Here is a 19,307-nt window from a genome sequence, read left to right as displayed (position 1 = left end):
AAACTCGTAATACCGAATATGCTGTCTGTGCATACTAGATAACACAAATAATTAATATATCAATACACATAGAAGCACCATTATGACAAAGCTATACAATAGTGCACATATTCACTTTAATACATAAAAGCACCATTACAACAAATGCTATACAATAGTGCACGTATTGACTTTAATATTTAATATCACTGATATATTAAAAATGTTAATTGTCATGGCACTATCACAATCCTCTTTAAATCTCCATTTTCTTTTATCTTTATATATTTGTATACATTTTTAAATATTTTTATATATATTTCTTTATATATTTATATTTATATTTTTATATAGATATTTTTCCATGCATGTTTATTTATACACTTATTTTTACATATCTCTACATTCAATTACCAGTATTTACATTTTTCTAAATAGACCTATACATGGTTTTTGACAAAATGTTACTAATATTAATCATAGCGATTGCAATATTATCACTTCTGTATATGAGAATTTACAATGTGTTTTCCTTTTCCCACTAACCACAATGGAAATAACCCATGGACATGTGAAAAGGTCCTATATCATGAGTGCCACAAGCTACTAGAAAATGGCCGCCACCATAAACCATATAGAGAAACCTAATGAAAGATGGCCACCACATCAGGAGACATATACACAGCAGAAGCTAAGGCTCTACTTTGACTGAGACCATAAGAGAAGGCATGCACATGCATGGCAACGTTCTGGAAGTGGTGCAGAAGTGACGTGCTCCGGACTTTCAATGCACCCGGACACCAGAAGTGTGGCGAAAGTGCCACCAATACACAGAAACTGAACTTTTAAAGATGTTCTGTACATTATTTTAAGCTCCAAAACTCTCATTTTTCATGTGGTTTGCTATAGCATTTGCCCACAGGGAGGAAGTTATATTTATATTTGAAGTTTATTACATAGTAAAATAGACCTTTATTAAACAGGATATGATGTCATAACTGAGTTAAGAGCAGTGCAGGTATAAATATGAGCCCAGTCCCACTCTGCCTTTACTACTTGATGAAGTCTGTATGATGGGGCAGCATTTGACCTCTGACTCAGATAAGCACTTTAACTTTTTGCACTTTATGTCATTTTTTTATATATGTGAAATTACCTTGTATCCCATTTTTAGAAAAAGATTGTGAATGCTTAATAAATGTTTTAATTGTTTTAAGTATTTTTTATTTATTTATAGACACCAGCGGTCGCTACCCCCATCCTTTTCCTTCCTAAATTCAATTAATTTAGGGATTTACCATCCCAATATTACTTGGGGGATCAGCAGACACCCTATATATCGGGAGTGTCAAAGCAGAACAGCCATATATGTTGGGTTGCAGAGTCTTTATCTTAATTTTAATTTGTTGGACAGTTTTTTCCATTTTTTTTGTGATTTTTATTGGTAACAATAATTACTGTAGCATGGGAAATATTTTAGCATTATAATTACGTTAAGAAATTCAGATTGAACAACAAAGAGAATTGATTGGTGTAAAAAAAAATATATAATGAGAAAAACCTAATAGTGAACCCCTCCCATCTTGCGACTTAGATTATTTGTTCTGGGGAATAGAGAGACTCCTCACTAAAGAAGTAAAAATGTGGTGGGATATAAAGGGCCTAGAACACTATATATCAGTTGATAAAATACCAAGGGGTCTGAGATTTTTCAAACAACCCACATTTGGCAATCTTGATACAACCTTTTTAGAAAAATGGGATAAAGTGTTGCACAATTGTTCTATTGATCTGATGAAACTCCTAGTTGAGGAGAAGAAAAAATGTCTATCAGAATTGGAGAACAGTATCAAAAACAAAGAGGCAGAACTGGAACCATTTAAAGGCAAAGAAGATTACAACATCAATGAGAAAGTCCTCATCAAAAAACTAGAACACATTGAAGAAGAGGTCACTAAAGGCAAAGAGAAAAATTTTCTCAGGGACAAATACGATTATGAACAAGGATGAATCAAGAATTGGAGTAGATTTGGAGCAACAGGACAACCAAACGACAGAACAGTTAAATCATATTGGAAAACAGTACCCATAAAAGGAAAACCAAGACAGAATTCAGATTTGACAACTCCATCCTCAAACACAGGAACATCAAACAGATTCACAGCCCTACAGAGATTGGGATCACATACCGACCAAGTTTTTTTACCCCAATGATTAGGAACAAGCCCAAAAGAAATAATGAGGAATACACTGAAAGAAGATTACAGACCAGCATCACCACTAAAAAGATGCTACACAGAAGAAGAGGAAATTGGGGCAGCAGGAGGGAGAGAGATCAAGAAAAGAACACTAACAACGGATCTAAGAGAAAAAGGGATATTCATTCTATCAAAACATATATTGATGAAATCAGAGGTATCCTTACTCAACAAGGGCCTCACTTTTGCTCCCATGGGAGGTCTTAACAAATTTGAAACATTCATTGACTTAAATAAATTTGTAAGGAAATTAACTCTCAAAAGACATTTTCTTAGGAAGGAAGATGCCATCATCAGCAATTATGAGAATCAGTCGAAATCAGGTCTGAAACTGGTATCAAAATACTACCCGTTAGATTCCAAAGGGAGCAATCTTAAAATCTGTTATGAATTGACTGGACCTTTGTGAAACCTAACAGGAGAAAATAAAGGAGAAGAACATCACAAACAAAGAAAGTGAAGCACTTAAAAACTTACAAAAGAACAACGGCATATTCTTAAAACAAGCTGACAAAGGGGTCATAAGGGGTCATAAGGGGTCATAATGGATCGCAACAAATACACCAAAGAAACCTTAAGATTATTGGGGAATGAAACCTTATACGAAAAATTAATAGGCGATCTGAAAGATGCATTTGTTGAAGAATTACGAATACTATTATTACACGGTTTATGTACAGACACTATCACTAAAAGTTAATTTCAATATTTAATGAGATTAGACCCCACTACCCCTATATTTCACTTTCTGCCAAAAATTCACAAAAATCAGTCCAACCCACCAGGAAGACCAGTAGTGGCAGGTATTGACTGACTTACCTCGAATCTATCTGAATATGCCGATGTTTTTCTAAAAACTATGTGAAATAATTACCATCTTATTTAAAAGATACCATATTTGTATTAAACGTATTAAAAGACCTTGAATGGAAAGACACGTACATGTGGGTGACTAAAGCCAAAACTTTGGAAAGATCAAAACTGCTGGAATATAAACATAGAGAAAATAAAAAGATTGTATGGCGTTCATTACAACATACAACCGGCAAGAGGCGTCCATTGGCAATTCACTCAATGACCATCGGGGAATTTTACTAATGGACCCGATTCTCAGAGAACTTTTACCTCCATGCCCTGAAATTATTTTCAGAAAATCACGGAATCTAAAGGACATTTTGGCCCCAAGTATGTTAACTAATGCACAAGAGGAGAGTCGTTTACTACCTAAATGCACAGGATCACACAAATGTGGCAGATGCAACATATGCAAGTTCCTACATCTGGTTAGGAAGACCTTCACGGACTCAGAAAAAAAGGAGTATAAAATTAAAGACTTTATCAATTGTAACACCGAATCTGTCATATATTTGTTGGAATGAGACTGTGGAAAGCAATATGTCGGAAAAACGAAAAGACCATTGAAAATGAGGATACAAGAACATATCCGAAACATACAGAACAATGTGGAATCTCATGCTGTCTCAAAACATTTTAACATAACACACAAGTCTAATCCGGAATCACTAACTTTTAAAGCCATCAAATTGGTCAAACTGGGAGAAAGAGGAGGCGACTTAGCCAATAAACTTTCATGAAGAGCGATGTTCTGGATATTCCAGTTACGGACTCTACACCCGATGGGGTTTAATGAGAACTACGAAATTGCTCTGTTTTTATGAAAGCACATCACACTGAAGAGCGAACAGTATTCCCCATTTTCCACCCCACATATCCTACCCCACTTTCCCTACCATCACCACCCACTCATGTTCACATCCTGCACTATATCACTGTATTGGTAGTCATTGACACTGTTATGGTCAATTAACCACCACTTAGTTCACTGTAGCGGGCAACACAGGCATGGTTAAAAAATAAAATATTCTACAGTCAAACCACACTGGAAAGGCACAATCTCGACCGAACTTGGAAGCAAAGCAGTGTTGGGCCGGATCAGTACCAGCAAAGGAGACCACCTGGGAAGATCAGGTGCTGTAAACTAAACTCGTAATACCGAATATGCTGTCTGTGCATACTAGATAACACAAATAATTAATATATCAATACACATAGAAGCACCATTATGACAAAGCTATACAATAGTGCACATATTCACTTTAATACATAAAAGCACCATTACAACAAATGCTATACAATAGTGCACGTATTGACTTTAATATTTAATATCACTGATATATTAAAAATGTTAATTGTCATGGCACTATCACAATCCTCTTTAAATCTCCATTTTCTTTTATCTTTATATATTTGTATACATTTTTAAATATTTTTATATATATTTCTTTATATATTTATATTTATATTTTTATATAGATATTTTTCCATGCATGTTTATTTATACACTTATTTTTACATATCTCTACATTCAATTACCAGTATTTACATTTTTCTAAATAGACCTATACATGGTTTTTGACAAAATGTTACTAATATTAATCATAGCGATTGCAATATTATCACTTCTGTATATGAGAATTTACAATGTGTTTTCCTTTTCCCACTAACCACAATGGAAATAACCCATGGACATGTGAAAAGGTCCTATATCATGAGTGCCACAAGCTACTAGAAAATGGCCGCCACCATAAACCATATAGAGAAACCTAATGAAAGATGGCCACCACATCAGGAGACATATACACAGCAGAAGCTAAGGCTCTACTTTGACTGAGACCATAAGAGAAGGCATGCACATGCATGGCAACGTTCTGGAAGTGGTGCAGAAGTGACGTGCTCCGGACTTTCAATGCACCCGGACACCAGAAGTGTGGCGAAAGTGCCACCAATACACAGAAACTGAACTTTTAAAGATGTTCTGTACATTATTTTAAGCTCCAAAACTCTCATTTTTCATGTGGTTTGCTATAGCATTTGCCCACAGGGAGGAAGTTATATTTATATTTGAAGTTTATTACATAGTAAAATAGACCTTTATTAAACAGGATATGATGTCATAACTGAGTTAAGAGCAGTGCAGGTATAAATATGAGCCCAGTCCCACTCTGCCTTTACTACTTGATGAAGTCTGTATGATGGGGCAGCATTTGACCTCTGACTCAGATAAGCACTTTAACTTTTTGCACTTTATGTCATTTTTTTATATATGTGAAATTACCTTGTATCCCATTTTTAGAAAAAGATTGTGAATGCTTAATAAATGTTTTAATTGTTTTAAGTATTTTTTATTTATTTATAGACACCAGCGGTCGCTACCCCCATCCTTTTCCTTCCTAAATTCAATTAATTTAGGGATTTACCATCCCAATATTACTTGGGGGATCAGCAGACACCCTATATATCGGGAGTGTCAAAGCAGAACAGCCATATATGTTGGGTTGCAGAGTCTTTATCTTAATTTTAATTTGTTGGACAGTTTTTTCCATTTTTTTTGTGATTTTTATTGGTAACAATAATTACTGTAGCATGGGAAATATTTTAGCATTATAATTACGTTAAGAAATTCAGATTGAACAACAAAGAGAATTGATTGGTGTAAAAAAAAATATATAATGAGAAAAACCTAATAGTGAACCCCTCCCATCTTGCGACTTAGATTATTTGTTCTGGGGAATAGAGAGACTCCTCACTAAAGAAGTAAAAATGTGGTGGGATATAAAGGGCCTAGAACACTATATATCAGTTGATAAAATACCAAGGGGTCTGAGATTTTTCAAACAACCCACATTTGGCAATCTTGATACAACCTTTTTAGAAAAATGGGATAAAGTGTTGCACAATTGTTCTATTGATCTGATGAAACTCCTAGTTGAGGAGAAGAATAAATGTCTATCAGAATTGGAGAACAGTATCAAAAACAAAGAGGCAGAACTGGAACCATTTAAAGGCAAAGAAGATTACAACATCAATGAGAAAGTCCTCATCAAAAAACTAGAACACATTGAAGAAGAGGTCACTAAAGGCAAAGAGAAAAATTTTCTCAGGGACAAATACGATTATGAACAAGGATGAATCAAGAATTGGAGTAGATTTGGAGCAACAGGACAACCAAACGACAGAACAGTTAAATCATATTGGAAAACAGTACCCATAAAAGGAAAACCAAGACAGAATTCAGATTTGACAACTCCATCCTCAAACACAGGAACATCAAACAGATTCACAGCCCTACAGAGATTGGGATCACATACCGACCAAGTTTTTTTACCCCAATGATTAGGAACAAGCCCAAAAGAAATAATGAGGAATACACTGAAAGAAGATTACAGACCAGCATCACCACTAAAAAGATGCTACACAGAAGAAGAGGAAATTGGGGCAGCAGGAGGGAGAGAGATCAAGAAAAGAACACTAACAACGGATCTAAGAGAAAAAGGGATATTCATTCTATCAAAACATATATTGATGAAATCAGAGGTATCCTTACTCAACAAGGGCCTCACTTTTGCTCCCATGGGAGGTCTTAACAAATTTGAAACATTCATTGACTTAAATAAATTTGTAAGGAAATTAACTCTCAAAAGACATTTTCTTAGGAAGGAAGATGCCATCATCAGCAATTATGAGAATCAGTCGAAATCAGGTCTGAAACTGGTATCAAAATACTACCCGTTAGATTCCAAAGGGAGCAATCTTAAAATCTGTTATGAATTGACTGGACCTTTGTGAAACCTAACAGGAGAAAATAAAGGAGAAGAACATCACAAACAAAGAAAGTGAAGCACTTAAAAACTTACAAAAGAACAACGGCATATTCTTAAAACAAGCTGACAAAGGGGTCATAAGGGGTCATAAGGGGTCATAATGGATCGCAACAAATACACCAAAGAAACCTTAAGATTATTGGGGAATGAAACCTTATACGAAAAATTAATAGGCGATCTGAAAGATGCATTTGTTGAAGAATTACGAATACTATTATTACACGGTTTATGTACAGACACTATCACTAAAAGTTAATTTCAATATTTAATGAGATTAGACCCCACTACCCCTATATTTCACTTTCTGCCAAAAATTCACAAAAATCAGTCCAACCCACCAGGAAGACCAGTAGTGGCAGGTATTGACTGACTTACCTCGAATCTATCTGAATATGCCGATGTTTTTCTAAAAACTATGTGAAATAATTACCATCTTATTTAAAAGATACCATATTTGTATTAAACGTATTAAAAGACCTTGAATGGAAAGACACGTACATGTGGGTGACTAAAGCCAAAACTTTGGAAAGATCAAAACTGCTGGAATATAAACATAGAGAAAATAAAAAGATTGTATGGCGTTCATTACAACATACAACCGGCAAGAGGCGTCCATTGGCAATTCACTCAATGACCATCGGGGAATTTTACTAATGGACCCGATTCTCAAAGAACTTTTACCTCCATGCCCTGAAATTATTTTCAGAAAATCACGGAATCTAAAGGACATTTTGGCCCCAAGTATGTTAACTAATGCACAAGAGGAGAGTCGTTTACTACCTAAATGCACAGGATCACACAAATGTGGCAGATGCAACATATGCAAGTTCCTACATCTGGTTAGGAAGACCTTCACGGACTCAGAAAAAAAGGAGTATAAAATTAAAGACTTTATCAATTGTAACACCGAATCTGTCATATATTTGTTGGAATGAGACTGTGGAAAGCAATATGTCGGAAAAACGAAAAGACCATTGAAAATGAGGATACAAGAACATATCCGAAACATACAGAACAATGTGGAATCTCATGCTGTCTCAAAACATTTTAACATAACACACAAGTCTAATCCGGAATCACTAACTTTTAAAGCCATCAAATTGGTCAAACTGGGAGAAAGAGGAGGCGACTTAGCCAATAAACTTTCATGAAGAGCGATGTTCTGGATATTCCAGTTACGGACTCTACACCCGATGGGGTTTAATGAGAACTACGAAATTGCTCTGTTTTTATGAAAGCACATCACACTGAAGAGCGAACAGTATTCCCCATTTTCCACCCCACATATCCTACCCCACTTTCCCTACCATCACCACCCACTCATGTTCACATCCTGCACTATATCACTGTATTGGTAGTCATTGACACTGTTATGGTCAATTAACCACCACTTAGTTCACTGTAGCGGGCAACACAGGCATGGTTAAAAAATAAAATATTCTACAGTCAAACCACACTGGAAAGGCACAATCTCGACCGAACTTGGAAGCAAAGCAGTGTTGGGCCGGATCAGTACCAGCAAAGGAGACCACCTGGGAAGATCAGGTGCTGTAAACTAAACTCGTAATACCGAATATGCTGTCTGTGCATACTAGATAACACAAATAATTAATATATCAATACACATAGAAGCACCATTATGACAAAGCTATACAATAGTGCACATATTCACTTTAATACATAAAAGCACCATTACAACAAATGCTATACAATAGTGCACGTATTGACTTTAATATTTAATATCACTGATATATTAAAAATGTTAATTGTCATGGCACTATCACAATCCTCTTTAAATCTCCATTTTCTTTTATCTTTATATATTTGTATACATTTTTAAATATTTTTATATATATTTCTTTATATATTTATATTTATATTTTTATATAGATATTTTTCCATGCATGTTTATTTATACACTTATTTTTACATATCTCTACATTCAATTACCAGTATTTACATTTTTCTAAATAGACCTATACATGGTTTTTGACAAAATGTTACTAATATTAATCATAGCGATTGCAATATTATCAATTCTGTATATGAGAATTTACAATGTGTTTTCCTTTTCCCACTAACCACAATGGAAATAACCCATGGACATGTGAAAAGGTCCTATATCATGAGTGCCACAAGCTACTAGAAAATGGCCGCCACCATAAACCATATAGAGAAACCTAATGAAAGATGGCCACCACATCAGGAGACATATACACAGCAGAAGCTAAGGCTCTACTTTGACTGAGACCATAAGAGAAGGCATGCACATGCATGGCAACGTTCTGGAAGTGGTGCAGAAGTGACGTGCTCCGGACTTTCAATGCACCCGGACACCAGAAGTGTGGCGAAAGTGCCACCAATACACAGAAACTGAACTTTTAAAGATGTTCTGTACATTATTTTAAGCTCCAAAACTCTAATTTTTCATGTGGTTTGCTATAGCATTTGCCCACAGGGAGGAAGTTATATTTATATTTGAAGTTTATTACATAGTAAAATAGACCTTTATTAAACAGGATATGATGTCATAACTGAGTTAAGAGCAGTGCAGGTATAAATATGAGCCCAGTCCCACTCTGCCTTTACTACTTGATGAAGTCTGTATGATGGGGCAGCATTTGACCTCTGACTCAGATAAGCACTTTAACTTTTTGCACTTTATGTCATTTTTTTATATATGTGAAATTACCTTGTATCCCATTTTTAGAAAAAGATTGTGAATGCTTAATAAATGTTTTAATTGTTTTAAGTATTTTTTATTTATTTATAGACACCAGCGGTCGCTACCCCCATCCTTTTCCTTCCTAAATTCAATTAATTTAGGGATTTACCATCCCAATATTACTTGGGGGATCAGCAGACACCCTATATATCGGGAGTGTCAAAGCAGAACAGCCATATATGTTGGGTTGCAGAGTCTTTATCTTAATTTTAATTTGTTGGACAGTTTTTTCCATTTTTTTTGTGATTTTTATTGGTAACAATAATTACTGTAGCATGGGAAATATTTTAGCATTATAATTACGTTAAGAAATTCAGATTGAACAACAAAGAGAATTGATTGGTGTAAAAAAAAATATATAATGAGAAAAACCTAATAGTGAACCCCTCCCATCTTGCGACTTAGATTATTTGTTCTGGGGAATAGAGAGACTCCTCACTAAAGAAGTAAAAATGTGGTGGGATATAAAGGGCCTAGAACACTATATATCAGTTGATAAAATACCAAGGGGTCTGAGATTTTTCAAACAACCCACATTTGGCAATCTTGATACAACCTTTTTAGAAAAATGGGATAAAGTGTTGCACAATTGTTCTATTGATCTGATGAAACTCCTAGTTGAGGAGAAGAAAAAATGTCTATCAGAATTGGAGAACAGTATCAAAAACAAAGAGGCAGAACTGGAACCATTTAAAGGCAAAGAAGATTACAACATCAATGAGAAAGTCCTCATCAAAAAACTAGAACACATTGAAGAAGAGGTCACTAAAGGCAAAGAGAAAAATTTTCTCAGGGACAAATACGATTATGAACAAGGATGAATCAAGAATTGGAGTAGATTTGGAGCAACAGGACAACCAAACGACAGAACAGTTAAATCATATTGGAAAACAGTACCCATAAAAGGAAAACCAAGACAGAATTCAGATTTGACAACTCCATCCTCAAACACAGGAACATCAAACAGATTCACAGCCCTACAGAGATTGGGATCACATACCGACCAAGTTTTTTTACCCCAATGATTAGGAACAAGCCCAAAAGAAATAATGAGGAATACACTGAAAGAAGATTACAGACCAGCATCACCACTAAAAAGATGCTACACAGAAGAAGAGGAAATTGGGGCAGCAGGAGGGAGAGAGATCAAGAAAAGAACACTAACAACGGATCTAAGAGAAAAAGGGATATTCATTCTATCAAAACATATATTGATGAAATCAGAGGTATCCTTACTCAACAAGGGCCTCACTTTTGCTCCCATGGGAGGTCTTAACAAATTTGAAACATTCATTGACTTAAATAAATTTGTAAGGAAATTAACTCTCAAAAGACATTTTCTTAGGAAGGAAGATGCCATCATCAGCAATTATGAGAATCAGTCGAAATCAGGTCTGAAACTGGTATCAAAATACTACCCGTTAGATTCCAAAGGGAGCAATCTTAAAATCTGTTATGAATTGACTGGACCTTTGTGAAACCTAACAGGAGAAAATAAAGGAGAAGAACATCACAAACAAAGAAAGTGAAGCAATAAAAACTTACAAAAGAACAACGGCATATTCTTAAAACAAGCTGACAAAGGGGTCATAAGGGGTCATAAGGGGTCATAATGGATCGCAACAAATACACCAAAGAAACCTTAAGATTATTGGGGAATGAAACCTTATACGAAAAATTAATAGGCGATCTGAAAGATGCATTTGTTGAAGAATTACGAATACTATTATTACACGGTTTATGTACAGACACTATCACTAAAAGTTAATTTCAATATTTATTGAGATTAGACCCCACTACCCCTATATTTCACTTTCTGCCAAAAATTCACAAAAATCAGTCCAACCCACCAGGAAGACCAGTAGTGGCAGGTATTGACTGACTTACCTCGAATCTATCTGAATATGCCGATGTTTTTCTAAAAACTATGTGAAATAATTACCATCTTATTTAAAAGATACCATATTTGTATTAAACGTATTAAAAGACCTTGAATGGAAAGACACGTACATGTGGGTGACTAAAGCCAAAACTTTGGAAAGATCAAAACTGCTGGAATATAAACATAGAGAAAATAAAAAGATTGTATGGCGTTCATTACAACATACAACCGGCAAGAGGCGTCCATTGGCAATTCACTCAATGACCATCTGGGAATTTTACTAATGGACCCGATTCTCAAAGAACTTTTACCTCCATGCCCTGAAATTATTTTCAGAAAATCACGGAATCTAAAGGACATTTTGGCCCCAAGTATGTTAACTAATGCACAAGAGGAGAGTCGTTTACTACCTAAATGCACAGGATCACACAAATGTGGCAGATGCAACATATGCAAGTTCCTACATCTGGTTAGGAAGACCTTCACGGACTCAGAAAAAAAGGAGTATAAAATTAAAGACTTTATCAATTGTAACACCGAATCTGTCATATATTTGTTGGAATGAGACTGTGGAAAGCAATATGTCGGAAAAACGAAAAGACCATTGAAAATGAGGATACAAGAACATATCCGAAACATACAGAACAATGTGGAATCTCATGCTGTCTCAAAACATTTTAACATAACACACAAGTCTAATCCGGAATCACTAACTTTTAAAGCCATCAAATTGGTCAAACTGGGAGAAAGAGGAGGCGACTTAGCCAATAAACTTTCATGAAGAGCGATGTTCTGGATATTCCAGTTACGGACTCTACACCCGATGGGGTTTAATGAGAACTACGAAATTGCTCTGTTTTTATGAAAGCACATCACACTGAAGAGCGAACAGTATTCCCCATTTTCCACCCCACATATCCTACCCCACTTTCCCTACCATCACCACCCACTCATGTTCACATCCTGCACTATATCACTGTATTGGTAGTCATTGACACTGTTATGGTCAATTAACCACCACTTAGTTCACTGTAGCGGGCAACACAGGCATGGTTAAAAAATAAAATATTCTACAGTCAAACCACACTGGAAAGGCACAATCTCGACCGAACTTGGAAGCAAAGCAGTGTTGGGCCGGATCAGTACCAGCAAAGGAGACCACCTGGGAAGATCAGGTGCTGTAAACTAAACTCATAATACCGAATATGCTGTCTGTGCATACTAGATAACACAAATAATTAATATATCAATACACATAGAAGCACCATTATGACAAAGCTATACAATAGTGCACATATTCACTTTAATACATAAAAGCACCATTACAACAAATGCTATACAATAGTGCACGTATTGACTTTAATATTTAATATCACTGATATATTAAAAATGTTAATTGTCATGGCACTATCACAATCCTCTTTAAATCTCCATTTTCTTTTATCTTTATATATTTGTATACATTTTTAAATATTTTTATATATATTTCTTTATATATTTATATTTATATTTTTATATAGATATTTTTCCATGCATGTTTATTTATACACTTATTTTTACATATCTCTACATTCAATTACCAGTATTTCCATTTTTCTAAATAGACCTATACATGATTTTTGACAAAATGTTACTAATATTAATCATAGCGATTGCAATATTATCACTTCTGTATATGAGAATTTACAATGTGTTTTCCTTTTCCCACTAACCACAATGGAAATAACCCATGGACATGTGAAAAGGTCCTATATCATGAGTGCCACAAGCTACTAGAAAATGGCCGCCACCATAAACCATATAGAGAAACCTAATGAAAGATGGCCACCACATCAGGAGACATATACACAGCAGAAGCTAAGGCTCTACTTTGACTGAGACCATAAGAGAAGGCATGCACATGCATGGCAACGTTCTGGAAGTGGTGCAGAAGTGACGTGCTCCGGACTTTCAATGCACCCGGACACCAGAAGTGTGGCGAAAGTGCCACCAATACACAGAAACTGAACTTTTAAAGATGTTCTGTACATTATTTTAAGCTCCAAAACTCTCATTTTTCATGTGGTTTGCTATAGCATTTGCCCACAGGGAGGAAGTTATATTTATATTTGAAGTTTATTACATAGTAAAATAGACCTTTATTAAACAGGATATGATGTCATAACTGAGTTAAGAGCAGTGCAGGTATAAATATGAGCCCACTCCCACTCTGCCTTTACTACTTGATGAAGTCTGTATGATGGGGCAGCATTTGACCTCTGACTCAGATAAGCACTTTAACTTTTTGCACTTTATGTCATTTTTTTATATATGTGAAATTACCTTGTATCCCATTTTTAGAAAAAGATTGTGAATGCTTAATAAATGTTTTAATTGTTTTAAGTATTTTTTATTTATTTATAGACACCAGCGGTCGCTACCCCCATCCTTTTCCTTCCTAAATTCAATTAATTTAGGGATTTACCATCCCAATATTACTTGGGGGATCAGCAGACACCCTATATATCGGGAGTGTCAAAGCAGAACAGCCATATATGTTGGGTTGCAGAGTCTTTATCTTAATTTTAATTTGTTGGACAGTTTTTTCCATTTTTTTTGTGATTTTTATTGGTAACAATAATTACTGTAGCATGGGAAATATTTTAGCATTATAATTACGTTAAGAAATTCAGATTGAACAACAAAGAGAATTGATTGGTGTAAAAAAATATATATAATGAGAAAAACCTAATAGTGAACCCCTCCCATCTTGCGACTTAGATTATTTGTTCTGGGAAATAGAGAGACTCCTCACTAAAGAAGTAAAAATGTGGTGGGATATAAAGGGCCTAGAACACTATATATCAGTTGATAAAATACCAAGGGGTCTGAGATTTTTCAAACAACCCACATTTGGCAATCTTGATACAACCTTTTTAGAAAAATGGGATAAAGTGTTGCACAATTGTTCTATTGATCTGATGAAACTCCTAGTTGAGGAGAAGAAAAAATGTCTATCAGAATTGGAGAACAGTATCAAAAACAAAGAGGCAGAACTGGAACCATTTAAAGGCAAAGAAGATTACAACATCAATGAGAAAGTCCTCATCAAAAAACTAGAACACATTGAAGAAGAGGTCACTAAAGGCAAAGAGAAAAATTTTCTCAGGGACAAATACGATTATGAACAAGGATGAATCAAGAATTGGAGTAGATTTGGAGCAACAGGACAACCAAACGACAGAACAGTTAAATCATATTGGAAAACAGTACCCATAAAAGGAAAACCAAGACAGAATTCAGATTTGACAACTCCATCCTCAAACACAGGAACATCAAACAGATTCACAGCCCTACAGAGATTGGGATCACATACCGACCAAGTTTTTTTACCCCAATGATTAGGAACAAGCCCAAAAGAAATAATGAGGAATACACTGAAAGAAGATTACAGACCAGCATCACCACTAAAAAGATGCTACACAGAAGAAGAGGAAATTGGGGCAGCAGGAGGGAGAGAGATCAAGAAAAGAACACTAACAACGGATCTAAGAGAAAAAGGGATATTCATTCTATCAAAACATATATTGATGAAATCAGAGGTATCCTTACTCAACAAGGGCCTCACTTTTGCTCCCATGGGAGGTCTTAACAAATTTGAAACATTCATTGACTTAAATAAATTTGTAAGGAAATTAACTCTCAAAAGACATTTTCTTAGGAAGGAAGATGCCATCATCAGCAATTATGAGAATCAGTCGAAATCAGGTCTGAAACTGGTATCAAAATACTACCCGTTAGATTCCAAAGGGAGCAATCTTAAAATCTGTTATGAATTGACTGGACCTTTGTGAAACCTAACAGGAGAAAATAAAGGAGAAGAACATCACAAACAAAGAAAGTGAAGCACTTAAAAACTTACAAAAGAACAACGGCATATTCTTAAAACAAGCTGACAAAGGGGTCATAAGGGGTCATAAGGGGTCATAATGGATCGCAACAAATACACCAAAGAAACCTTAAGATTATTGGGGAATGAAACCTTATACGAAAAATTAATAGGCGATCTGAAAGATGCATTTGTTGAAGAATTACGAATACTATTATTACACGGTTTATGTACAGACACTATCACTAAAAGTTAATTTCAATATTTAATGAGATTAGACCCCACTACCCCTATATTTCACTTTCTGCAAAAAATTCACAAAAATCAGTCCAACCCACCAGGAAGACCAGTAGTGGCAGGTATTGACTGACTTACCTCGAATCTATCTGAATATGCCGATGTTTTTCTAAAAACTATGTGAAATAATTACCATCTTATTTAAAAGATACCATATTTGTATTAAACGTATTAAAAGACCTTGAATGGAAAGACACGTACATGTGGGTGACTAAATCCAAAACTTTGGAAAGATCAAAACTGCTGGAATATAAACATAGAGAAAATAAAAAGATTGTATGGCGTTCATTACAACATACAACCGGCAAGAGGCGTCCATTGGCAATTCACTCAATGACCATCGGGGAATTTTACTAATGGACCCGATTCTCAAAGAACTTTTACCTCCATGCCCTGAAATTATTTTCAGAAAATCACGGAATCTAAAGGACATTTTGGCCCCAAGTATGTTAACTAATGCACAAGAGGAGAGTCGTTTACTACCTAAATGCACAGGATCACACAAATGTGGCAGATGCAACATATGCAAGTTCCTACATCTGGTTAGGAAGACCTTCACGGACTCAGAAAAAAAGGAGTATAAAATTAAAGACTTTATCAATTGTAACACCGAATCTGTCATATATTTGTTGGAATGAGACTGTGGAAAGCAATATGTCGGAAAAACGAAAAGACCATTGAAAATGAGGATACAAGAACATATCCGAAACATACAGAACAATGTGGAATCTCATGCTGTCTCAAAACATTTTAACATAACACACAAGTCTAATCCAGAATCACTAACTTTTAAAGCCATCAAATTGGTCAAACTGGGAGAAAGAGGAGGCGACTTAGCCAATAAACTTTCATGAAGAGCGATGTTCTGGATATTCCAGTTACGGACTCTACACCCGATGGGGTTTAATGAGAACTACGAAATTGCTCTGTTTTTATGAAAGCACATCACACTGAAGAGCGAACAGTATTCCCCATTTTCCACCCCACATATCCTACCCCACTTTCCCTACCATCACCACCCACTCATGTTCACATCCTGCACTATATCACTGTATTGGTAGTCATTGACACTGTTATGGTCAATTAACCACCACTTAGTTCACTGTAGCGGGCAACACAGGCATGGTTAAAAAATAAAATATTCTACAGTCAAACCACACTGGAAAGGCACAATCTCGACCGAACTTGGAAGCAAAGCAGTGTTGGGCCGGATCAGTACCAGCAAAGGAGACCACCTGGGAAGATCAGGTGCTGTAAACTAAACTCATAATACCGAATATGCTGTCTGTGCATACTAGATAACACAAATAATTAATATATCAATACACATAGAAGCACCATTATGACAAAGCTATACAATAGTGCACATATTCACTTTAATACATAAAAGCACCATTACAACAAATGCTATACAATAGTGCACGTATTGACTTTAATATTTAATATCACTGATATATTAAAAATGTTAATTGTCATGGCACTATCACAATCCTCTTTAAATCTCCATTTTCTTTTATCTTTATATATTTGTATACATTTTTAAATATTTTTATATATATTTCTTTATATATTTATATTTATATTTTTATATAGATATTTTTCCATGCATGTTTATTTATACACTTATTTTTACATATCTCTACATTCAATTACCAGTATTTACATTTTTCTAAATAGACCTATACATGGTTTTTGACAAAATGTTACTAATATTAATCATAGCGATTGCAATATTATCACTTCTGTATATGAGAATTTACAATGTGTTTTCCTTTTCCCACTAACCACAATGGAAATAACCCATGGACATGTGAAAAGGTCCTATATCATGAGTGCCACAAGCTACTAGAAAATGGCCGCCACCATAAACCATATAGAGAAACCTAATGAAAGATGGCCACCACATCAGGAGACATATACACAGCAGAAGCTAAGGCTCTACTTTGACTGAGACCATAAGAGAAGGCATGCACATGCATGGCAACGTTCTGGAAGTGGTGCAGAAGTGACGTGCTCCGGACTTTCAATGCACCCGGACACCAGAAGTGTGGCGAAAGTGCCACCAATACACAGAAACTGAACTTTTAAAGATGTTCTGTACATTATTTTAAGCTCCAAAACTCTCATTTTTCATGTGGTTTGCTATAGCATTTGCCCACAGGGAGGAAGTTATATTTATATTTGAAGTTTATTACATAGTAAAATAGACCTTTATTAAACAGGATATGATGTCATAACTGAGTTAAGAGCAGTGCAGGTATAAATATGAGCCCACTCCCACTCTGCCTTTACTACTTGATGAAGTCTGTATGATGGGGCAGCATTTGACCTCTGACTCAGATAAGCACTTTAACTTTTTGCACTTTATGTCATTTTTTTATATATGTGAAATTACCTTGTATCCCATTTTTAGAAAAAGATTGTGAATTCTTAATAAATGTTTTAATTGTTTTAAGTATTTTTTATTTATTTATAGACACCAGCGGTCGCTAGCCCCATCCTTTTCCTTCCTAAATTCAATTAATTTAGGGATTTACCATCCCAATATTACTTGGGGGATCAGCAGACACCCTATATATCGGGAGTGTCAAAGCAGAACAGCCATATATGTTGGGTTGCAGAGTCTTTATCTTAATTTTAATTTGTTGGACAGTTTTTTCCATTTTTTTTGTGATTTTTATTGGTAACAATAATTACTGTAGCATGGGAAATATTTTAGCATTATAATTACGTTAAGAAATTCAGATTGAACAACAAAGAGAATTGATTGGTGTAAAAAAAATATATATAATGAGAAAAACCTAATAGTGAACCCCTCCCATCTTGCGACTTAGATTATTTGCTCTGGGGAATAGAGAGACTCCTCACTAAAGAAGTAAAAATGTGGTGGGATATAAAGGGCCTAGAACACTATATATCAGTTGATAAAATACCAAGGGGTCTGAGATTTTTCAAACAACCCACATTTGGCAATCTTGATACAACCTTTTTAGAAAAATGGGATAAAGTGTTGCACAATTGTTCTATTGATCTGATGAAACTCCTAGTTGAGGAGAAGAAAAAATGTCTATCAGAATTGGAGAACAGTATCAAAAACAAAGAGGCAGAACTGGAACCATTTAAAGGCAAAGAAGATTACAACATCAATGAGAAAGTCCTCATCAAAAAACTAGAACACATTGAAGAAGAGGTCACTAAAGGCAAAGAGAAAAATTTTCTCAGGGACAAATACGATTATAAACAAGGACGAATCAAGAATTGGAGTAGATTTGGAGCAACAGGACAACCAAACGACAGAACAGTTAAATCATATTGGAAAACAGTACCCATAAAAGGAAAACCAAGACAGAATTCAGATTTGACAACTCCATCCTCAAACACAGGAACATCAAACAGATTCACAGCCCTACAGAGATTGGGATCACATACCGACCAAGTTTTTTACCCCAATGATTAGGAACAAGCCCAAAAGAAATAATGAGGAATACACTGAAAGAAGATTACAGACCAGCATCACCACTAAAAAGATGCTAAACAGAAGAAGAGGAAATTGGGGCAGCAGGAGGGAGAGAGATCAAGAAAAGAACGCTAACAACGGATCTAAGAGAAAAAGGGA

The 19,307-nt window shown here is 35.3% G+C and overlaps 4 pseudogenes; all 4 read left to right on the top strand.

The window, feature by feature from the left end:
- Nucleotides 1–4,119: 4,119 nt before the first annotated feature.
- Nucleotides 4,120–4,238, top strand: LOC134937252 (5S ribosomal RNA; annotated as a pseudogene).
- Nucleotides 4,239–8,357: 4,119 nt separating this feature from the next.
- LOC134937251 (5S ribosomal RNA) lies at nucleotides 8,358–8,476 on the top strand (annotated as a pseudogene).
- Nucleotides 8,477–12,594: 4,118 nt separating this feature from the next.
- LOC134937250 (5S ribosomal RNA) lies at nucleotides 12,595–12,713 on the top strand (annotated as a pseudogene).
- Nucleotides 12,714–16,832: 4,119 nt separating this feature from the next.
- Nucleotides 16,833–16,951, top strand: LOC134937249 (5S ribosomal RNA; annotated as a pseudogene).
- Nucleotides 16,952–19,307: the final 2,356 nt, after the last annotated feature.

This window comes from Pseudophryne corroboree, chromosome 6 (assembly GCF_028390025.1).
Source record: "Pseudophryne corroboree isolate aPseCor3 chromosome 6, aPseCor3.hap2, whole genome shotgun sequence".
NCBI classification, from domain to species: Eukaryota; Metazoa; Chordata; class Amphibia; order Anura; family Myobatrachidae; genus Pseudophryne; species Pseudophryne corroboree.
The sequence above is the reverse complement of the archived record's forward strand: the minus strand, read 5'-3'. Positions and strand labels throughout refer to the sequence as shown.